Raw genomic sequence first — 22,930 nt, 5'->3', positions numbered from 1 at the left:
TCATGGGACTTCATCTGGCTAATGATATGTGAGTGGAAGTGACATGTTTGATGCAGAAACTTTACGAGCGAGTGTGATTTTTTTTTCTCCAGAGACTTGTTCCCCTCTGCCATGGTTGAATGTAGTGGACTCCCTAGCCCACCCTTGATGACATGTTTGTGGACCAGAAATAACCTGCTCTGCCTTCAACCCGTGAAGCTTATTTGTTATCACAGCAGACATTAGTCTATCCTGAATGATGAAGTTGCTTACCAGAGTCTCTAAAAATGGTCAGTTGATGTGCTCTTATGATGTGCTCTTATCACACCTAGCTGTAAGCCCCCAGTCAAAGGCCACCCCGTTGTTTCTTTCTCGGGAATCAGAGTGCCAAGAGAGAGCAGGGACGACTGGCACTCCACAGTGGAAGCTATAGCTAAGAGGAGATGAAGGGTAGTCTGGACTGTGGGCCATGTTGGGCCAAGGACGAGGCAAATGCAAGAGAGCTGCCCAGTAACGGGGACTAGCAAATGGAGGGACTGACTTGAGAAAAGGAAACTGAGAAAGGAGGTACAGCCCCCAAATAGTCCCAGTTTTGACTTTCCAGTTCATCCCCATAGGGCTAGTTGTGCTTTGTTTCCTGTTTTTAGTTTCTATCAGATCCCTGTAGACTAACACTGACTCCCAAATACACACCCCCCTTGCTTCTTGAACTAGCACAAGGAGCTTCTGTGCTTTCCAACAAGAACCCTACCAGAAAAAGTAGAAACAGCAGCAGGAAGTTGATAGTAGCTGCTGACCCTGGCTAACACGTACTGTGTGCCAGGCACTGTAGCAAGCCTTTCATGCGTATTAGTCCATCTCACTCTCACAGCAATGTTATGGGGTACCTGCTTTCAGCATCCTCTCTTCTACAGATAAGGTAACTGAGGCACGGAGAGGTTGAGTACCTGTTCCCATACCACCTTGCTACTAAGTATTGTCTGGTTTTACATTCCAGACTTTAAACTACTACGTGATAAATGCCGTTGGTGATGTTTTGTTAGGTAAGATGTTTCTGAAATTGTGCTTCAGCATGTTTAAAGTTAAAATGATTGTTATTTATTTTATTTTGTTTTGTTACTTTATTTATTTATGTTTTTAAAGATTTATTCATCTGAGAGAGAAAGAGAGAGGGAGTGCTGAGTGGAGATGGATAGAGGGAGAGGAAGAGAGACAATCCCAAGCAGACTCCGAGCCTAGCGTAGAGCTCAAGGCAGGGCTCGATCCCACAACCCTGAGATCATGACCTGAGCTGAAACCAAGACTCAGGGGCTCAACCGACTACATCCCCCAGGCACCCCTATTGTTACTTATTTTAGGTGTGACAAGGTGTGGGCTCAAACCCACAACCCCAAGACCAAGAGTCACATGCTCCACCGACTGAGCCAGCCAGCCACCTCCAAAGTAACAACCTTTAAAACTGATTTAGCCCGTGTTCCAGCAGCACATTAGCCGAAAGGTTGAAGCCACTCAAATGTCCATCAGCGATGCTTGGGTAACAAAATGTAGTGTAACTGTGCAATGGAATACAAATTCAGCCTTAAAAGGAAAGGCAGTTCTGGCAGGTGCTATGACATGGATGAACCTTGAGGACGTGATGCTAAGTGAAAGGTAAGCCAGTCACAGAAGGGCAGCTACAGTGTGATCTCCCTTCTAGAAGGTACCTACAGCAATCAGATTCATAGAGACAGCAAGCAGAACAGTGCTCTCCAGGGCCTGGAGGGAGGAGGCAATAGGAGTCATGATTCATGGGGACAGAGTTTCAGTGTGGGAAGAAGACAAAACTTTAGAGCTGCGGGTGGTGTTGGTTGGACAACACTGTGAATGTTCTTAGTGCCACTGAACTATCCACCTACAGATGGTTTAAGTGGTAACTTCCATGCTAGGTGTGTTTGACTACAATTCTCAAAAAATGACTTAAATTTCAAGTCATTGAAAAGTGGTAATTATAGGCAAAGTAGTTACATTTTAGCAACAAAGAGTTCAATTAACTGAGAAAGTCTTAAAGCTGCATGATTAGTATAACAGCTGAAGGTGGTTACTAATGAGGAGATGATGTGCAATTTCTGGGCGGACCTTGAGAATTTGATTTCTGTCTTGGAAGGTTCTGGAATAGGTCTTCCTGGGAAATCAGAAACTTGATTGTTCCAGTTCAGTGATTTTATAATAATGCCAAGAGAATGATGTGAAGGAAAAGTCAGAGCTGTCATTAGTGGTGTCACCAGTGACCTAAATTTTCATTATTTGTGTGCTGCACTTACAAGCCTGATTTCAGTAAAATTTGCTTGACTTCTAATAACCCACCAGGATTGTGGCCTTCGCCCACCCATTTAAGGACTGCGTGTTGGCTCAAGCTGCTGGGCAGTCCTCAGCTTCCCTGAGGTCCCAAGCGTGTGCATTCTTCCCTGTGAGTGACGGTATGATCAGACGAGCTAAGCAGGCATGCTGTAAAACCCCAATGTCTGGTTTTCCATGGGAGGGCCCCGGAGAATAGGATAGGTGGCTATCAGCCATGGCGTCGCAAATGCCAAGTTACACCCCAATCATCAATTGAGTGGAAGAGATCTTCCCAGATGGTGATGAAGAGCAGCTGCTCACCGTACTTGACATGAAGCCATGTGACCAGATGCCAATGATGGTTTGACCAAAAGCGACCCCTGGTTAGTCCTGCCTCCATCCTAGGACAGTTGGACATGTTACATAAGGCCAGCATCCATTCTAAGTCATCCATTGGATCATTCTGATTTGTGAACGCACAGCTTGGCCAGTTGTTCGATATTTTAAAAAATCACACAGCCAAATCATTGCTTGCCAGCGACCTCCTGGATCCGAGGGACACCGTGCTAGGGTTAAATTTTCTGATAACTTTCACTTTAAAAAAAAGTGGAGTGGCCATTTAACCAGCCTCTCATTCCCTCACACTTGGGGCTTTTGAAATGTGTTATCATTGGATTTTTTCTGAAATATCAAAAGTATAGGACCACAAGGAGTAGATAACCAGAGCCACAAGAAGAGTAAAAACAACAGTTTACTGAATCTACTATGTATTGGCCACTTTACGTATATTATTTCTAACTGCCACATGAAGAGGTAGGTCTGTTTCTTATTTTACAATAGGAGCCAAGGCTGAGAGAAGCAAAATGACTTATGAAAGGTCTTTGTCTAATAAGCGGCAAACCCCACATTCAAATATAGCACTACAGTATTTTGTCTCACATGCGGGAAATCCACGTAGAATGCTTCGCTGACGTGGTGGACCTCTGTGGTTTTTGCCACTCAACACATGCATCCCAATCAGCTTTCCTTTTTTTTTTTTTTTTTAAGATTTTATTTATTTATTTGACAGACAGAGATCACAAGTAGGCAGAGACACAGGCAGAGAGGGTGGGGGAAGCAGGCTCCCCGCTGAGCAGAGAGCCGGATGCGGGGCTTGATCCCAGGACCCTGAGACCATGACCTGAGCCGAAGGCCGAGGCTTAACCCACTGAGCCACCCAGGTGCCCCCCACAATCAGCTTTCTTTTGCTAACAGTATACTGATATTCCTCTGGGGTGCTTTCTTCTCCCTAATTCTCATTCCAGGTGTTTGGGAGCTATAGTGACTAACTCATTCATTGAACAAATATTTTTTAAAGATTTATTTATTTATTTTAGAGCGAGAGCGAGCAAAAGAGAGCACACCCACGTGCGAGTGGTGGGGGGAGGCAGAGGGAGAGAGACAGAGGGAATCTCCAGCATACTCCCCACTGAGCACAGACCCTGAAGCTGGACTTGATCCCAGGACTCCGAGATCATGACCTGAACCAAAATCAAGAGTCCAACCTCAAACAGCTGAGCCACCCAGGTGCCCCAGATTCAACAAATATTTATTGAGAGGAGTTGAGACATTGAGAGGGATCAAGATGGTGAGGACACTGCTCCAGGAAAGCTTTTCTATTTTCTATTTTTGGGGGTGGGCCAGGCAGATGATAAACAAGTAGCAAATACTCAGCATAATTTCAGTTGATAATAAGTGTTTTAAAAAACCCATAAAACAGGGTAATGGAAATATAAGAGTAACAAGGAGCAGAGGTGGACTCTCTTCAAGAGGGTGACCAGGGTCAATGAGAGGCGGTCGCCCTTGTGTTGGGTCACATTTCCACCTGACTTGAGCTTAGAAGGGCACATGGCCCTCAGACCATGGGCAGCCATCTTGCCCATCCCTGGGGCCAGAGATGGGGCAAGGACAGTGGGGAGGGGGGGAGAGATTGAGTCCTGGGGATCTCTCGAAGCCTCTGAATCATGCTGTAAGTGAAGTGAGACCTGCTCCCTAAACTTGTGTGCAAGGGGGCCTATAGATTTTTTTTTTCTTGAGGGAGTTTGGTCATTTTGTTTTTCTGTTTCTTTCTTCTTCTTCTTCTTCTTTTTTTTATGATTTTATTTATTTATTTGACAGAGGGAGACACAGCGAGAGAGGGAACACAAGCAGGGGAGCAGCAGAGGGAGAGGGAGAAGCAGGCTTCTTGCCGAGCAGGGAACCTGATGCAGGGCTCAATCCCAGGAACCTGGGATCATGACCTGAGCCGAAGGCAGACGCCCAATGACTGAGCCACCCAGGCGCCCCTGTTTTCTGTTTCTTGCACCAGAAAGAATCTTGTGTTTTTATAGCTGCATGTTCAGACTCATCACTGTCTGGCATATAAACCTCCTTCACTACTGGCAGATGTGGGTCAATTTTGGATAGATCAGCAGATGGCCAAATACATAGATGATTGTGAGAGAGCTTATAGGCTGATTCATAGAGAAGAGATGCAAGGCACTAATTGTCCATGCAGGGAGAAAAAGATCAGAAAGGTCCACCTTCAACTCTTCACATGGTTAGCACTCTGGGATAAGAGGTAGGGGATTTCACTTTTTAATTATTAACAGCTAGAATGTTTGCATTTAAAAGCAAGCATGCATCACTTTTAATATTTAAGAAACTGCAGCTCTGGAAGGCTGTGGACAGAGAAGCCTGTGGAAGGGTGGTGAGCAGGGCCTTCAGGAACATGCCTACAACATGTCAAAGGAGGGGCTGGAGGGCTGTCACTCTGTGTAGCTGCCAAGAGCTGCTATTCTTGGGTCTACTCCGCAAAGAAGGGGCTGCCTTGCTTTCTTTCCTCTAGAGCTTCCCAACAATTTTCTTGTCCTGAAAGGGCAGCCGAAAGATGATAATGTCTGTTTGGCTCATAGAATAAAGAAATAAGGGCACATGAATCCAGAAGTTATTACCTGGGCACTGTGTTCACCCTGGACCCTGCTTAATTCTCCCAAGAGTTTACGAGATCCATTTTTTTTTAAATGTCTTTTTTTTTTTTTAATTTTTATTTATTTATTTATTTGACAGAGAGAGATCACAAGTAGGCAGAGAGGCAGGCAGAGAGAGAGAGAGAGGGAAGCAGGCTCCCCGCTGAGCAGAGAGCCCCATGCGGGACTCGATCCCAGGACCCTGAGATCATGACCTGAGCCGAAGGCAGCGGCTTAACCCACTGAGCCACCCAGGTGCCCCTAAATGTCTTTTGTTTAAAGATTTTATTTATTTATTTGACAGATAGAGACCACAAGTAGGCAGAGAGGCAGGCAGAGAGAGGGGGGAAGCAGGCTCTCTGCTGATGGGGGTTTCGATCCCAGGACCCTGAGGCCATGATCTGAGCTGAAGGCAGAGGCTTAACCCACTGAGTCACCCAGATGCCCCATCCGTTTCTTTACATATTATTCACTGAGCTCAAGTGTAGTATCTCTATCCGATACGTCCTCTATCCGAGTATCCAAGTATCCTCTATCCAAGTATACGTCCTCTATCCGAGGACAATATATTAAATGGATTTTTGGAGCAGGGAGATGGAATAGGAGCTTGCTCCGTCCACTCCACACGTCGACCTGGTATTGCAGTACTTCCAGGAACGGTGCACTTCCCCCACAAAAATGGTGAACCAGAGAGTTGTTTAGTGTTGTTGTGTTTTTGTTTTTCATTTGTTTGTTCTTCTTCTGTGGTGTGTGGGGGTGGGTTTGCGTCTTTTTTTTTTTTTTTTTTTTTTTTTTCTTAAAAAAAAAAAGAAACTTACTCACTGAGCAACAGCAGGCCGTGATTACAGGACAGAGGCTCTTTCTACTGAAAACCCATGATCCCTCAGGGCACCTGGCTGGTTCACTTGGTGGAGCATATGACTCTTAATCTCGGGGTTATGAGTTTGAGCCCCATGTTGGGCACAAAATTTACTTAAAAAGCAAAAAACAAAAAAAGATAGGACTCTTAAAGTGCTTCTCCTCCATGCCTAAGGAATTGTATCTATCTCAAAGTTCAGAACCTTCACCAACATTATTACAGATGTTTATTTCAGTTTTAAAATACTCGCAGAGGGGCACCTGGGTGGCTCAGTGGGTTAAAGCCTCTGCCTTTGGCTCAGGTCATGATCCCAGAGTCCTGGGATCGAGCCCCACGTCTGGCTCTCTGCTCTGCAGGGAGCCTGCTTCCTCCTCTCTCTCTGCCTGCCTCTCTGCCTAGTTGTGATTTCTCTCTGTCAAATAAATAAAATATTTAAAAAAATAAAATAAAATACTTGCAGAACTTATGGAGTGCCTGGCCAGCTCTGTTGGTGGAATGTGGGACTCTGGATCTCGGGGATGTGGGTTCGAGCCCAACACTGGGTGTAGAGATTACTTTAAAAATGAAAGGTTTAGGGACACTGGGATGGCTTAGCTGATTAAGTGTCCACCTCTTGATTTCGGCTAGGGTCATGGTCTCAGGGTTGCAGGATCAAGCCCTGCCTTGGGCTGTGTGCTGGACTTGAACCAGCTTAAGATCTTCTCTCTCCTTCTCCCTCAGCCCTTCCCCTCGCCCCACATGTGCATGCTTTCTCTCAAAAGAATTAATTAATTAATTAAAATCTTTAAAAAATAAAATAAAATATCCTTACAACTTATAATTATCTTCTTATTGTGCCTGAATTTTGCTTGCTTTCTCTTTAGTAGGTTTCTTTTTAGAGAATAGTTTTGGCAATCATTTTGGGATGTCCTTTCTCTTAGATACTTCCATTAGATCATGGATTGTTCCTAAATCATAATCCTAGGTGAATGCTGTTTCTTAGAAGAGTCCAAAGTCCCACATAGATTCCAGCTTTGCTGTTTAAAGCAAGGAACAAAATTTTATGGCAGTCTTCTCAGAAAACTCTTGAAAATTCTGTGATAGAATCAGTCATCATTGCTCCTTTCAACTTAGGAAAAAAATAATTACTTCTCTATAGCAGAATCCATTTGGACCCAAATAAATTGTGAGCTAAAGCCTTCTAAAGCTGTAGCTACTGAAACATTTCCCCTTGCAATTGGGCTTTTTATTTAATCGCTTTGCCCAGAGAAAATGAAAAGGCCAACTCCAAACAGGGAAGGTTGGATAATCACAAATTCCAACTTTAAGGAATCTGAATTAATGAGATTTCATGGGATTTTTCTTACCAAGAAAAAACTACCACCTTCCTCCCAAGGGTCTGTGATGCTTATAACTTTACTTACAGGCTTACAATACCATTCCCTAGAGAAGGAATTATGGTCAGACTTTAATTTGGATCAACAGATAAAATTAGAAAATCTCTTGAGGGAAATGTCATTCGTTATTTACAAATGTACATAATTAAAGGAAGAAGTTATGTACAGAAAAAGACTATAGTGTCTATAGAGCAAAGGCTTAAATATAAGTAGAATTCCCTGGAATCTCACCAGGTGCATGTCTGAAACATTAATTTAAAGTCTACAGCTTGGGAGCACCTACCTGGCTGGCTCAGTTGGTAGAGCATGCAACTCTGGAGCTCAGGGTTGTGAGTTCAAGCCCCACATTGAGTGTAGAGGCTATGTTAAAAAAAAAAAAAAAAAAAAAAAAAAAAAAATTCAATTAAAAAAGAATAAAAATTTAAAAAAATAAAGTCTACAATTAAAAAAAATAGCTTGAGGTAGACATACCAAACTATAATCATGTGTATTTCTCTGCAGATCAGGGAGAGAGGTGGTTATTGAGGAATAGTTTACCTTGATAGAAGAGATTGCTTGTGTTTGGTTATTTACATAATAAATACGGCAGATATTGATTAGGCTTTTTGGTCACCCAGCAACTAGAATGGCTTCCCTATATTTGTAGAATTTCTCATCCTATGGGTCTGAATATGCCTAAGCCAGAAACTCTTTTTCTGAACCTCCTTTGTAACTAGGTGTGGTAATCAGAGTTTTCCAGAGAAACAGAACCAATATATATTATATATATGCAGGTGTATCTATAAATATAGATGTATCTGTCATTATATCTATTGGTATATCTATCTATTTATTGAGAGTGGGAGAGGAAGGAAGAGAACAAGGGATTTTAAGGAATTGGCTCACATGATTTTGGATACCCAGGGAAGAGCCAGTGTTGCAATTCAAGTCCCAAAGCCATCTGCTGGCAGAGTTGTTTCTTGCTTGGGGGAAGTCAGTCTTTTGGTTTATTCAGCCTCTCAACTGATTAGACGAGGCCCACCTCCACATTATGGAGGACAATCTGATTTAATCAGACACCTCTGATTTAAATGTTTACATCATCCGAAAACACCTTCACAGAAAAATCCAAAGTAATGGTTGACCAAATATGTGGGCACTGTGACCCAACAAAGTTGACACACAAAATTACCCATCACAATAAAGTATAGACATTTGACCCAATGCTTACACAGGCTTTGGTTTGGAAGTAAGTACATATAAAATCCATTCTTCACGTGGGGTAGCGGTGAAGACATCCCGCTTACAGAGGCAAGATGGCAGCAGTCCCAGTGGCAACCCTGTTTTGCTGTAGTCTCTGGGGTCTGTGCTAGCAATGGCAGCAGAAGAGTCTCCACAGGAGAGGTCATGGCTTTGTTCAATCAAGTCTCATTCTTAAGTCCTCCCAGAAATTCAGTGAACTACCTAGTTCCTTAAATACGTTCCTCTTCTGTTTAAACTAGCTGGGGTGGATTCTGTTGTTTGCAGTTAAGACCTCTGAAATTCAATAAGCATGTTGTATTAGTTATTACTGGCTAACAAATTACCGCAGAACTTAATGGCTTAAAATAGTAATAGAAATTTAGTATATCCCGCATTATCTGTAGGTCAAGAGTTTGAGAGTAGTTTGGCTGGGTGGTTCTGGCCCAGGGTCTCTCATGATGTTGCAGTCGTTTTCTTGGCCAGCACAGTCATCATCTGAAGGCTTGACTGGGACTGGAGGATCTACTTTCTAGATGGCTTATTCACATGCCTGTTCAGTTGGTGCTGGCTGTTGGCAAGAGGACTCTGTTCCTCTTGTGTGGACCTCTCCGTACAGCTTCTTGAGTGTTCTCATGGCATGGAGGCTCTTTCCCCAGAGAGAGTCACCCAAGAGAGAAAGGTGGATGCCACAATGCTCTTTATGACCTTGGCTATGTGAAATCACATGCTGTCAGTCCACCCCATTCTATTTGTTATGAGAAAGTCACTAGGTCAGGCTCTATTCAAAAGGAGAAAAATCCATTTCTACTTTTTGAAGGTGGGGGAGTGTGGGAATACAAAAGAATCTGTAGATGTATTTTTAAATGTTCTATGGTAGCCAGGTTCAAGTTGGCCCCCCAATGATCCTCACCTCCTGATATTCATGCTCTTGTGTATTTTTGTCCCATACTCTATCACAGTTGTTCTCTTTGACCAATGGCCTATGGAGAAGTGGTGGTGTGTCACTTTTGATATTAGGCTATAAAAAGCTCCCACCTCTCTTGCTCTCCCTCTTTCTCTATGCCTCTCTTGCTCCAGAGGAAGCAAGCAACCATGCTGTGAGGGGCTTTATGGAGTAGTCCATGAACTAGAGCGTCCAGCTACCAGCCAGCAAGGAACTGAGGCCAGCCAACAGCAAGCTGGAAACATCCTCCAGCCCTCACTGAGCCCATGAGACTGCAGATTCAGGTGACAGTTCGCACCCTCATGAGACCTCTTGAGACCTTGAGCCAGAACCATTCTGCTAAGCTGCTCCTGGATTCCTGACCTGAAGAACCATTGGGAGACAATGTTTGTTGCTTCAAGTTTCTGAGACTTGGGGATTTTTGTTTGTTTGTTTTTTTAATGCTGCCGTAGATAACGAGTACTTCTCCGGACATGTACCACTATCTAAGCACTATCTTTGCGTGTGTATGTGTGGTGAGTGTAAGTCTGTGTGGTGAGTGTGAGTGTGTGTGTGCCTTAAAAAGAGAGTGAGAGAATAAAATATAGCTCTACTTAAGTCAACAAAGGCAGACATGACTATCTTTCAGTCCTCACAGAGTATTCTGATGTTCCCTAACCACTTGGAAAATCTCAACTAAATCTGAAGTTTAAATTGTTCTTTTTTAAGGCTGGTAACTGCTGCTTACCAAGCTGTTGCCACCAACGTAATGCCAAGCTAACCCTGGGCAGCCCCTCCCTCAAAATGGCGGGTTGGGCCATATTGGGCTCCAGTGTGTATTAACAGTCCCTATGCTTCAAAAGTAGCAGTGATTCCTCTTTTAACTTCTACTTAGCCTCATTGCTTTAGAAAGTCTGTAGGTACATGCTACAACAAGTACCTTGTGGGTGATTCCATCATATTTTTAGATTTAATAATGAAACAGACATACAATCTACATTTTTTTCAGTTATTCAAGATAATACAGGCTCCATTTTTTCAATGAACATTAGATGAGGACTACCTTGTGTCAACACCGGCTCAGGCCCTGGACACAGACTTTAAATGTTCTCACACTGCAGGAAGAGAGCACTTGCCATTGGGGCCGTGGTGATTCCATGATGGGAATGCTAAAACCCTCCTCTTCCATTTGGCGAAAAGCCAGCAGCCTGTCTCCAAGCAGCCCCACAGGGTAACGTGTGAATTCCCCCAGGTCCAGGTTCTGGTCATAGAGATTTGTAGGCAGCACCCTTGGAGCAATCTGTGCCCACAATAGGGAACATCTATTACCCACACTCATGAGACTCTTGCATAAACCAGAATGTCAGTTTTTTAATTTACAATGAAAAGTCTAACTATCACAGGGACCAGGACACTCCTGGTTGCATGTCAAGCCTTCTTCCCTCCTCCTAGCCTCTCCTCTTCCCTTACTTTCATCCCTACTCTGATGAACATGTCGTGAGCATGTCCCATGAGCCTGGCAGAGGGCTGAGGGCTGGAGGAGCAGTGGCAGGTGGAACCACCAGAGCTCCTGCCCTCGGCCTGAGACGTAGAAGGAAATCCTCATTGAAACACTCACACAGATGAATGTTAGGTCCCTTTGTGTTTCGTGGAGCCCTTTGAGACTATAATGACCACGAAGGTTCCCATCGTCAGGACAAGGGGCACTCTCAAACACACACAACATGGCACACACAATTTCAGGGGATTCTTAGTCACCCTGAAATCCATCTGGAGAGGTGGGGCATAGAAATATCCCCCCTCTGTTGGCAGAACTACATGGGAAACAGCCAAGTCACACCTGGAAGTTTGCTTCAAGATGATGGAGTCAAAACAAGGTGATACTGAGGTGAATTGAATGTTCAAGGCCTTAGGCTAAGATTGCCCACAACACGTCATAAATGGCTTTGCCACTTGAGATACTCCCTCCATTGGAGGTCTCCCCCGACCTGGAGCAGTGCATGAATGGAGTCCTGTCAGCATTGACGTCTCTTCTCCAAGTGAACAAAGCTGACCAATCCCCACTTGGCTGACTAGTCTCTCTTTACATAGGCCATACCTTGATCCACCAAGAGCCAACATACCTAGCCTTGGAGTGATACAGTGGCCCTCAGAGAACTCCACATATCTTGTCTCTGATCCATCATGAATAGGTTTAAAGCTTATTTCGGTGGAGAGCTGTATCTTTCTTACTTGCAAGTTCTTAGAAGCTGTAGTATTCTGGCCCCTGCAACTTCCAGCTGGCTTTTCCAAGAGCATCTGGAACATAAGAAAAGGCAGACACCTGGCTCATCTAAATACTCTCCAGCCTACCTTTCTTCTCCCCACAAGATAGAGCAGGAGTTGACAACCTTTTTCTGTGAAAAGAACCACACAGTAAATATTTTAGGTCTCTTTCGTAACTACTCTGTTGTTGAGTGCAAAAAGCAGTTGTAGATAATACATCTATGAACGAGCGCAGCTGTGTTCCAACAAAACCTTCGTTACAAAGAGCAGTGGGCTGGCCAGATCTGGTCTGTGGTCTGTAGTTTGCTGACCCCTGGTCTAGGAGATGAACATCCTCGGACGGCTTCTCTCCAGCTCCCTCTGCTCTCCTTCACTGGTCTTCCTGAAGGATTTATTTCTACCATAATTCAGAGGATTTGACAGAGAAAATAGTCCTTCTGTGGAAAGAGCAAATGGAAGATAGCTTTCAGCTGGGAAAAGCTCCCTGGCCTCGGTGCTCAGTCCTTCCTGATGTGTACAACATGCAGAAATGGTGGGGAAGAAACATCAAATGAACATGGGGAAATATGAAGAACGTTTAATCTAGAGAACAGAAGGTTCCAGCAAGGCACCAGGAATGGTTAAGAGCACTTCCTCTTCAGTCAGATAATGACATTAATAGTAACAACAACACAACACCGATAACATGATTGAACACTGATCCTGTGCCAGACATTCCTCCAGGTGTTTCTCTAAATATCCTATGCGGTGCTGGGTTTGCCTTCTGGCTGTGCCATAGCTGTGTGACACCGCCTCACCCCTCCGAGTCTTAGTGTCTCCATCCTTTAAAGGAGGGTGTGAAGTAACCTATGGAAAGCACTCAGCCAGCACCTGACACCCCCCAAGTGCTCTGGGAGAATTAAACCTTTGTTATTCAGATCTGCAGTGGTGGGGGGGGGGGGCAGGCTTGTTCTCTATACCCCAGAGCTTAGCAACAGAGCCAGGTGATGGAATCGCTGGAACCTCAGGAAAGAGAAACTGAACCCCCAGGAGAACTTGCTGACCCAGCGCTTCCAGAATACAGAGTACTGTGGGAAGGTTGTAATTGTTGTTTTTTTTTTCCTTTTTTAAAGATGTTATTTGTCAGAGAGAGAGCACAAGAGTACAAGCAGGGGGAGCCGCAGGCAGAGGGAGAAGCAGGGAGCGTGGAGCCCGATGCGGGCCTTGATCGCAGGACCCCCAGATCATGACCTGAGCCACAGGCAGACTGTTAACTGACTGAGCCACCCAGGCATCCCTGTTGTTGTTGTTTTTCAGATGTCCTTTATTCATCTGAGAGACAGAAAGCTCCCACAAGCAGGGGGAGGGGCAGGGAGAAAAGCAGGCTCCCTGCCAAGCAAGGAGCCTGACCCCAGGCTCTACCCCAGGACCTTGGGATCAGGACCTGAGCTTAAGGTAGATACTTAACCAAATGAGCCACCCTGGGACCCCTCCACTCTGTCCCTACACCCCTACCTGCCCTGATTATAGATTCTTGAAGTGTTCTGTAGTGAAACAGACTTGAGAAATTTTCAAGGAAGCAAAATTAAACAAGTGTCTCAACATTGTATTTCTTAAAGCCCTGAATATACTACTGTTGTATAAATCACTAAGAAGGTACTATCATGAACAGCTTTTCCCAGATGTAATTATCCACCAGTTGTTTCTTGCCTCCAGGGAATCCTTGAGGATTGGTTTGTCACAGAAAACGTTTTAAGAAGATAGAGCTGGGGGGGAAAAAAGAAGAAGATAGAGCTGGGGAAAAAAAAAAGAAGATAGAGCTGGAAATGTGAAAATTGATTGGCCAAAGGAGGTAATGAGCTCCTCATTAAGGGATGTGTGCAAGCAAAGGCCAGATGCTCAAGGACAGGCATGTGGAAGGGATCATCTCGTGGTAGATGACAAGGGGACCGAGGGAACTGAAAGGTGCCTGTCAATCCCTGCAGGGGGTCTTTAGGCTCTGGGGGCTGTGCTGGATTTCTGTTTCAGCGCTGGAATTTTGGATTTGACTTTGATCAATACCAAGAAAGGAGCCTTTTGGGGTGAAGAGAGGTGCTGGAGTGTTCCGGTTGTCCCAAGTAGTGAGGCTTACCACCCCCTGGCTTTGGGGTCCTCTCAGTCTGCTAGGGATCAAGGTGTGGGTCACCAAGGGCAGTGAAATCATATTGTCTGACATAAGGTAGGAGCTCAGGAAATGTTCCTCTTTGTGATCCATTCTGAGAGTCCTGAGATGTCACTAGCCAAGGGCAGATGACCTGAACTGAATCCTCTGTTCTGGCTTTGCCGCCTTCCAGCGGGGTGGTCCATGCAACTCCATCTCTTTGGGCCTCCAGGTCCTCGTCTGTAAAATGGGAATAATAGTCAGTTCTTCTTCATCCTGTGATGAGGATCCCTAGGCTGTCTTGGCTTTCCTGGGCACAATACCACTCAGCGAGGCTCAGGCTGTCCTCAGGGCAGGGCATACAGCACCATCTCAGAAACTTTAAGCACCTGCCCCCAGGAGCAGTCTCCAGTCGGAGGCAAGCAGGCAGGGGGTGCAAATGGCCCATCAGCCCGGTCCTGAGGGCAGGCAGTTCTGGGAGGGGGCTTGGAGGGGTCACTGTACTAATTCACCTTGTATCAACATTTCCCCATTCCTGGCTCGCTCTCACCGCTCCCTCCCCCAGCTCCTGAGATCATCTCTTAAAGAAACTTCTAGCATCTAGATCCTTTTCTCGGGCTTTGGTTTGGGGGGAACCCAAACGAAGACAGGCTGGAGTAAGACACTGTTTGTAGGATATCTGGCTGTGGTAAATGCTTGGTAATTATTCACTGTTACTGAAAAGTTGAGCCTGGCCCACCTTCTGATCTCCATCCCGCTACCACCCATGTGTAAGTGCGCACACAGGCACACACACACACACACACACACACACACGCACATTCTTACACCAGTGACTAAGGCTACTTGAGGTCTTATTCTCTCAATCCTGGTTAAGACATGCTAAAATTTCCCGTCCACTCAGAGCAGTAGGAGCAATCTGGTTGCTAAAACCTTTCCAATCCCCTTGTTTTCAATTGAGTGTGGACCAACTACAGGATGTTAGGGGCTAAAATCAGGGTTATTCTCTTTCCACTTGACTAGTCCTGTTCTCCTGTTCTCCCACCACTCTTTGCTCCTTGCTGGAATTTTCCCGCTCATCTCTACATAGGACCAGTTCGGAAGCTGAACTTGTTGACAAACGCCAGGAACACTGAACACAAGCAGGGGGCTGTTTTCGAGAACTGGAGATGGGTGCCATCAAAGAAGGCATTTGGATGCTCTCCCAAGGAGTGGCAGGGATGTACCCTCTGCTTCTGACCTCCCCTGTGGCAGTAACTAGTTCTAGAACTTCTTTCTGCACAATGAGCAGAGCTCGTCTGCTCATGACCCTGGAGTCCCGCCTGACAGCACCCCCCCACCCTGGCCATTTAGTCATCTCTCAGGTTTGAGGAATGCCTTTGTTAAAATCTCACCGTTTGTTTGTTATCACGCTTCTCAACTTCCTGGGCAACGGGGTACTTTGTGGGAACCCCAGACCATTATGACTCTGTTGGAAACCCCCTCCCCAGTTCCCTCTCTGTGCTACCCCTCTCTCCTCACGAGGACGGTGTGAAGTGTCCTTGGCAGTCCCCGCTCAGGGACTGCTCAGCCTCGAATCTGGGCGTGCCCCCTCCCAGGCCCTGCTGAGAGCATTGCTGGTTAGTTGGAGGAGTTTTCCAGTAACAGGGGGTGACCTACAAATGAATAAAACTTATCTCTTGATCTAGTTTAGTAGGTAATGATGACAGAGAATGTTCATTTACAGTAAAGCAAAGAGAACAGTTTGGTATTACAAAGATGAACAGAGGCACAGGGGAGGAGACTGGGCCTCAGGGGTCGAAAGGTCTGAGATTGAATCTAGCTGTCACACTTGCTTGCTGTGTGTTTTGGGCAACTTGCTGAACTTCTCTGGGTCTCAATTTCTTAATCATTATAAATAGGGCAGATTATACTACGCAGACATCTCTTTTTTTCCTTTTTCTTCTTTTCTTCTGTCTGTCCACAAAAATGACATCTTCTGGTAATAGCGGTGGTGGAAGTTAGAGTATTCCTTGAGTGGACCCAGGCCTGGCCAATAAAACAGGTGGCATTCCTTCTTAGGATTTGGAACATTTTATTGATTGATAGATCGATTTGAGAGAAAGAGAGCACAGGGAGGGAGAGAGGCAGAGGGAGAGGGAGAAGGAGGGCTCCTGATGAGCATGGAGCCCAATGCCGGACCCGGTCCTAGTACCCTGAGATCACGACCTGAGCCGAATGCAGCTTCTTAACCAACTGAGCCACCCTGGCACCCTCTTCTTAGGATTTTGTATGTAAATGCTGGAAGAAAGACCCTTTCTTTTTTCTGTGCTGAAGGGAAATGATCAAAGTCTGGAGCTGTAGGTAGAAGCTCCCTGTTCTTCTATGGCCTCTCCCCTTGACCCCCTTCCCCTCCCTCCTTTCTCCTAATGTGGGGAGAAAATAAAGCCAATGCTCCAAAGCAGATCTGTGAGGAGGGAATCCCAACAGCGTGTGTTTACGTTTCTTCTGAATTCTCTTTTGTAACTGTGACTACTTTTTTATTTTTATTTTGGTTTTGTGACTAAAAACAGGAGTGTCTTTCATGTTTGTTGCGTCAACTTTTCTCGATGAATAAAATGAGGTCAAGAGAGGCCAATTCCCCCCTCAAAACTTCCGGCATCATGGGTTCAGACTCAAGAATGGAGCTCTTGGATTCATGGCCCTCTTGGTGCCTCAGTTCTCTGTTAAGCCAGTCGGGTACCTCCCAGACTGTTTAGAAGGGTAATTCCCAAGGTCCCTAGGAGTTGTCTCCCTAACCTTGCTGTAAATCCTTCTTATCTTATTCTCTACCCCTCATCAAGCCAGTGGTGACGGGAATACCACTAGGGTACTGATTCCTCTGGGTTCTCCTCTTGAGGCTTCTTAGGGAAGTGATAAAGCAGACAACTAATTTAAACTCCTGGATGAATTGCTTTTAAGACCTTCTTTCATCAGAAGGAAAAGGGCTTCAGGTATCTTAGGAGAATGGATTAGAGAAAGGGATAATGTACGGCAGAGATTCCAAAAGAAGGAAAATGGTACAGCAGGGGAGTTCAGGGCTCCTGGAGAGAGACTGCATCAGTTTTAGAATGATCATCCTCTCTCTGGGATCGTGTTTCCCTTCTCGGTGTTCCTACATTGAATCAACACCGCAGCCATTCCCTCCCCTTCTCCAAAGCTACAGAATCTTCCTTGTGCTGTAAAGGCTAAAAATGCAACCCACTTTCTCAGTTTGCTTGTAGCTAAAATATGTGACCAATTCCTGACCAGTTAGAGATCATGGGGACTCTGGTGGAGTTGCTTCTGGGAGGGTCCTTCCTCCTTGATGGAAGAGAGAGGCACAGGGGAACGTCTCTTTTATTTCTAGTTTCGGATGTGGTAATATAGAGACACAATGATTGGAGCTGTTGCAGCTATCTTGCCATCATAAGGAGACATGTCTAAGACAAAGGCCAACAAACTAAGAATTATGGTATGGAGATGCAAAAAGGCAGGGTCCTAGATGACACCATTTATCTACCGAAATAATCGTGGTACAGCCCAACCACTGGGTTTCTTGTTATAGAAAATGGTAAATAGTCTTTATTGTTTAAACCACATTTAATTGGGTGCTTTCTTTCTTGCAGCCCCCTATCATTCTATTACTATGTCTCAGACTTGTGGAATGGAATGGAATAGAATGGAATATATTTTTGTCTTAATGGAATATAATGGAATATAATTTTGTCTCTAAAATAAAGGGTTTTTTTAATATTAGTTTGTATTTTTTTTATTACTGGGTGTTATTTTTTTTTAAAGATTTTATTTATTTATTTGAGAGAAGGAGAATGAGCAGTGGGGAGGGGCAGAGGGGGAGACAGAGAGGGAGAGAGAGAGAAGCAGACTCCCTACTGAACAGGAAGCCTAATGCAGGGCTCGATCCCAGGACCAGGGCTCGATCCCAGGACCAGGGCTCGATCCCAGGACCCGGGGATCATGATCTGAGCCAAAGGCAGATGCTTAACCGACTGAGCCACCCAGGTCCCCCATTTCTGGAGGTTCTATTTGATTTTTTTCAAATCTACTGGGTGACTTGATAGTTTCCTGTCCATGTAGGTATCTTTGAACTTCTCTTTATATCTGTAAACATATTATGCATGCTTAGTTTATAACCTATTCCTGATAATTCTAACATGTAAACTCTTTGCAAGACTATTTCTGCTGGCTGCTGTTTCTGCTTGTTCTTATAGATAGTGCCTTATTCCTTTTTATCCCCGATTATCTTTGACTGCTTGCTGCTCATGTACCTGAAGAATCATTGTAGGAGTGATCTGAGGTCTTAGGTAAAGGTACCTTCCTCCAGAGAGGATGTGTGTCTGCATTTGTCAGGTGCTTGGGGACCACCTTAAACCAGGTTCAAGGTTTGAGGTTGCCTGGATCATCAGACACAGAATCCTGGCTACAAATCCACGAGCCTGGGTTACTTCTGGCTCACCACTCCCCTGTGTGTGTAGGGCCGTGGGGTTCCCTGTTATTATAGAGCGGGTCTCTAATTTGACTGCCGTTTCGTTTTCTGCCTCTCTTATCCCACAAGACCACTGAAACAAAAGTTCAAATTGCTGGAATCTGCTAACGCTCTTGGTTCAGAAGTGACTTCCCTACTCTGCTTATCTGTTGGGTTCTTATCTGTTTGGCTTCAATTTTGTCCTGGTAGTGTCTTACTGTATAATAAACCCTTACATGTTTGGAAGATCCTCAATTAATTCAACAAGTTTTCTTGTTTCCCAAAGGATGGCTGGCCCAAATAGCCTAACACAACCTGAGCACAAATGGAAATGTTTCTTTGTCATGTGGCCAAGTTCTTTGCCAGTGATTAAACTGTGTCTTCAGGGTCCTCACCACTTGGTTTTTCCTATCCATGGGTCTGGCATCTACTTGCCTTTGTCTTCTGATGGCTTTGTCCTGCTCTTGATTTTCTTGCCCTCGTGATTTCTAACCTTCAACCTGATTTTTGCTTGCCCTTATCCCTGAGACTTGTTTATTCCAACTTCTACTGGGTTTTCTGTACTGACTTGGGTAGTAACGGGTTCCAGCTACTCTCCCAGCTCCTGACTTCAGCTGAGCCTGGATCCAGGACCCTATGATATTTGCCAACATTGGCCCCTCATGTGCCTCTCTTCCTCGTAAGCCTCTTGGCTACTCATCTGACCTTGACTCTTCTGATTAATTTTCTTTTCCTTTCTAGAGTCATCTACTGCCTTGGCATCATCTACCCAGTTCATGGCACCATCTTGGGCTCCCACTGATTATTTTAAGTAGATGTACTTAAGGCTGAGTCTATTTGATCAGATACAGGACTGCACTGTGGGGGATTTTCATGATTGTTTTATTCTGATGAGGAAGTCTCAGATTTTAATTTTTCTTTAAAATGTAGAAGGTCAAAATTTATGATAAAAAAAGAAACTGATAATGGTCCAAAAAACCCCATCAGATCTGTTTTAAGAATTTTATTTGGGTGTTGATAGTCTATTTGGCAACCTACAAGAAAAAGACAGTTAAGTATAATGACAGAGGGCATAGTCTTACAAATCCAGTGGGCCCAGGCTTAATCCCATTTTCACCACTTGTTAGCTCTGTGGATTTGTACAATTCATCCTACTCTTCTTTTTTTTTTTTTTTTAAGATTTTATTTATATATTTGGCAGATAGAGATCACAAGTAGGGAGCAAGGCAGGCAGAGAGAGAGAGGAGGAAGCAGGCTCCCTGCCAAGCAGAGAGCCCGATGCGGGGCTCGATCCCAGGACCCTGGGATCATGACCCGAGCGAAAGGCAGAGGCTTTAACCAACTGAGCCACCCAGGCGCCCCCATCCTACTCTTCTTAATGTCTATTTCCTCACCCATAAAATGGTGCTAATATTTCCTTCTCCATGAGGTTGTTATGGGCAAAAAGAGATAAAAGGCATGTTTAGCACAGTACCTGTAGTCCATAATCACTCCATTAAAGAGGCATTATCATTATCATTGTTATTATTAGCAGTGGTAAGGTCTGCCTCCCCTCCAAATATTTCCACAAACTGGGTTGTCATGGGACCGCTCATCCTTTATCCCGTCCTGTAATCTCCACCACCTGAAGCTTGACTTTATTAAGCAACAGTGTGGTGGTAATTATTCCCAAATGGCCTTGGCTAAACCACATGGGTTCCTCTGGATCTTACATGGTCAGATTTGTTTAATGAGGTGACTGCTAGAACTAAGTCCTGCTAGATGAGGTTCGGGGTTGTGATATGAGACAAGTTACACTCACAGTTGAAAAACATCTTTGTTTTTCATCTCCAAGAGTTGTTTTCCAGAAGACAGGAGACCCAGCAGTAGACAAAGATAATTAGGCTCCTGGTAGGACATCAATGTGCATAGCCTTAAGGATCTTTGGTATAGACACTGTAAGATTTTAAGGCTAAATGGGTCACATCCAGCCTCCCCATTTGCCAGGTGAGAAACCAAGACTCAGAGATATGGAATGACCTTCCCAGGGCTACAAATCCCTTGATAGCAAAGCCAGAATAAGAATTCAGATCCTGGGTCTCCAATAAACCAGCCGTGTGGCAGGCCAGATATCATGATGTAAAAGATGTCTGCAAATACATCTACAAATTCTTTGACATTTTATCCTTCAAAAGATAGGATGCCATTCCCTTCCACTTCAATATGGGCTATACTTAGTGACTCACTTTTCATGCACAGAATGTGAGGAAGTAACACTATGTGATTCCTGAGGTTGGATCATAAAAAGAACATAATTTTTCCTGGTTCTCTCTCTCAGTCCAGCTGCCATGGTTCGAGGACCCTTTAAAGGGAAGTCTGCTGGGGACTAACTGAGGTCTATCACCAAGAACCAGTACCAACTTGCCAGCCACATGACTGAGCCACCTTGAAAGTTGATTTTCTAGTCCCAACAGAGTCTTCAGATGTCTGTGGCCCCAGCAGACATATCATCTGCAACCACAGGACAGATCCTAGGCCAGAACCACGTAATCGGGTTCCTCTCCAATTCCTGACTCACAGAAACTGTGGGAGATGCTACATGTTTATTGTTATCCTAAGCTATTGGATTTTGGGGTGATCGTTAAACAGTACTAGATAACTAATATACTAAGTAACTAATATTAATATTTAACTTACTACTAATGTTGACTAAAAACTTTTTGAGTTAGAAGTGATAAAAATGCAGCTCACCTATAAAGAAAAAAAAAGTGCACGCAAGAGAAAGAGAATTATTATTGGTTTCCAAAGACTAGCTTTAGGCATGCCATGTTGTCAAATGACATCATCAGGATTATTTTTCTCTCTCATCTCTCTTTTGGTTTCTCTTTCATGGCTTCTCTCTGCTGGCTCCATTCCCTCCTTTTTTTTAAAGATTTTATTTATTTATTTGACAGATAGGGATCACAAGTAGGCAGAGAGGCAGGCAGAGAAAGAGGAGGGAGCAGGCTCCGCGCTGAGCAGAGAGCCCAATGCGGGCTCAGTCCCAGGACCCCAGGATCATGACCTGAGCCGAAGGCAGAGACTTTAACCCACTGAGCCACCCAGGCACCCCTCCATTCCTTCCTTCTACAAAGATGCTTTCTCTACACAGTATCGGTTAGCCCTGCTGAAAGCAACCCAGGGTTTCTTCATCCCAGCTTAATGGCCCTAAAAGAAACAGAGGGCTTCTCTCCTCCAATAGTCATGGACATACCCAGGAAAGACTCTAATGGCCAAGTTTGGTTCCCATGCCTGTGCCTGAAACACTCACTGTGGCTAGAGAAATGCGGTAATATGACAGGTACCAGTACCCTGGCCACAACTAACTTTTTTCTCACAGTGGTCTCCATGGACCAGCAGGAAAGCATCAGCTCAGGCTTTGTTTGCAATGCCAGATTTTGACCCCTCTCTAGCATCCCTGAATCAGAATCTGTATTTTCTCTTTACAAGATCTCCAGGGAATTTGTATACACATTAAAATTTGAGAAGCACTATTCTAGTATAATTTATTTCCCAGCAAAAATAATCTTTCCTTCTTCTCATCTCCTCCGTCAATTTACACACCCTTACCCGTTTTGTTTTTATTTTTTAAAAAGATTTTGTTTATTTATTTGACATACAGTGAGAGACAGTGAGAGAGGGAACACAAGCGTGGGAATGGGAGAGGAAGAAGCAGGCTTCCCACAGAGCCGGGACCCTGAAGCCAGGCTGGATCCCAGGACCCTAAGTGGAAGGTAGGTACTTAATGACTGAGCCACCCAGGTGCCCCAATCCCTACCTTTTTTCATCTTTTAACCCTCATATATATTTTTGTGCACATCTTCTCTTTTCCACCACACTTGGGTCCTTAAGGACAGAGTCTAATGTCTGATGGACAGTGTCCACTTCTGTAAGATGGAGATAATGCGGGGCGCCTGGGCGGCTCAGTTGGTTAAGCAGCCAGCTCTTGATTTTGGCCCAGGCCATGATATCAGAGTTGTGAGATCCAGTCCCATGTTGGGCTCTGTGCTGGGCCTGGGGCCTGCTTGGGATTCTCTGTCTCCCTCTCCTTCTACCCCTCCTCCCCTACTCAAATGCACATGTCCTCTCTTTCTAAAAACATTTTAAGGACAAATAAAAGTAAAAATAAAATGGAGGTAACGCGTTCACCTTAGAAGGGAGTTCATGGGGACTGGATGGAATCACACCCATGGGTGGACAGCACAGTCCGTGTTGTCACCGATGCACAATCCTGAGAGCTAGGACTCCTTTCAGTATTTAGACAAGTTCTAAAATTCTTCATTTAGAAACCAGGACATGGAGCAAGGTTATAACACGAATTAAGTGATTGAGGCAGGATTTGAGCCCAGAGCGGTTGACTCCATGGTCTAGCTCTTAATCGCTCT

At 44.7% G+C, this 22,930-nt stretch overlaps 2 pseudogenes; both read left to right on the top strand.

Moving 5' to 3' along the window:
• Positions 1–22,930, top strand: part of LOC123932220 — a 168,171-nt pseudogene that overhangs the window by 110,873 nt on the left and 34,368 nt on the right.
• On the top strand, positions 5,751–5,952 carry LOC123933314 (annotated as a pseudogene).

This window comes from Meles meles, chromosome 20 (assembly GCF_922984935.1).
Source record: "Meles meles chromosome 20, mMelMel3.1 paternal haplotype, whole genome shotgun sequence".
Lineage (NCBI taxonomy): Eukaryota > Metazoa > Chordata > Mammalia > Carnivora > Mustelidae > Meles > Meles meles.
The sequence above is the reverse complement of the archived record's forward strand: the minus strand, read 5'-3'. Positions and strand labels throughout refer to the sequence as shown.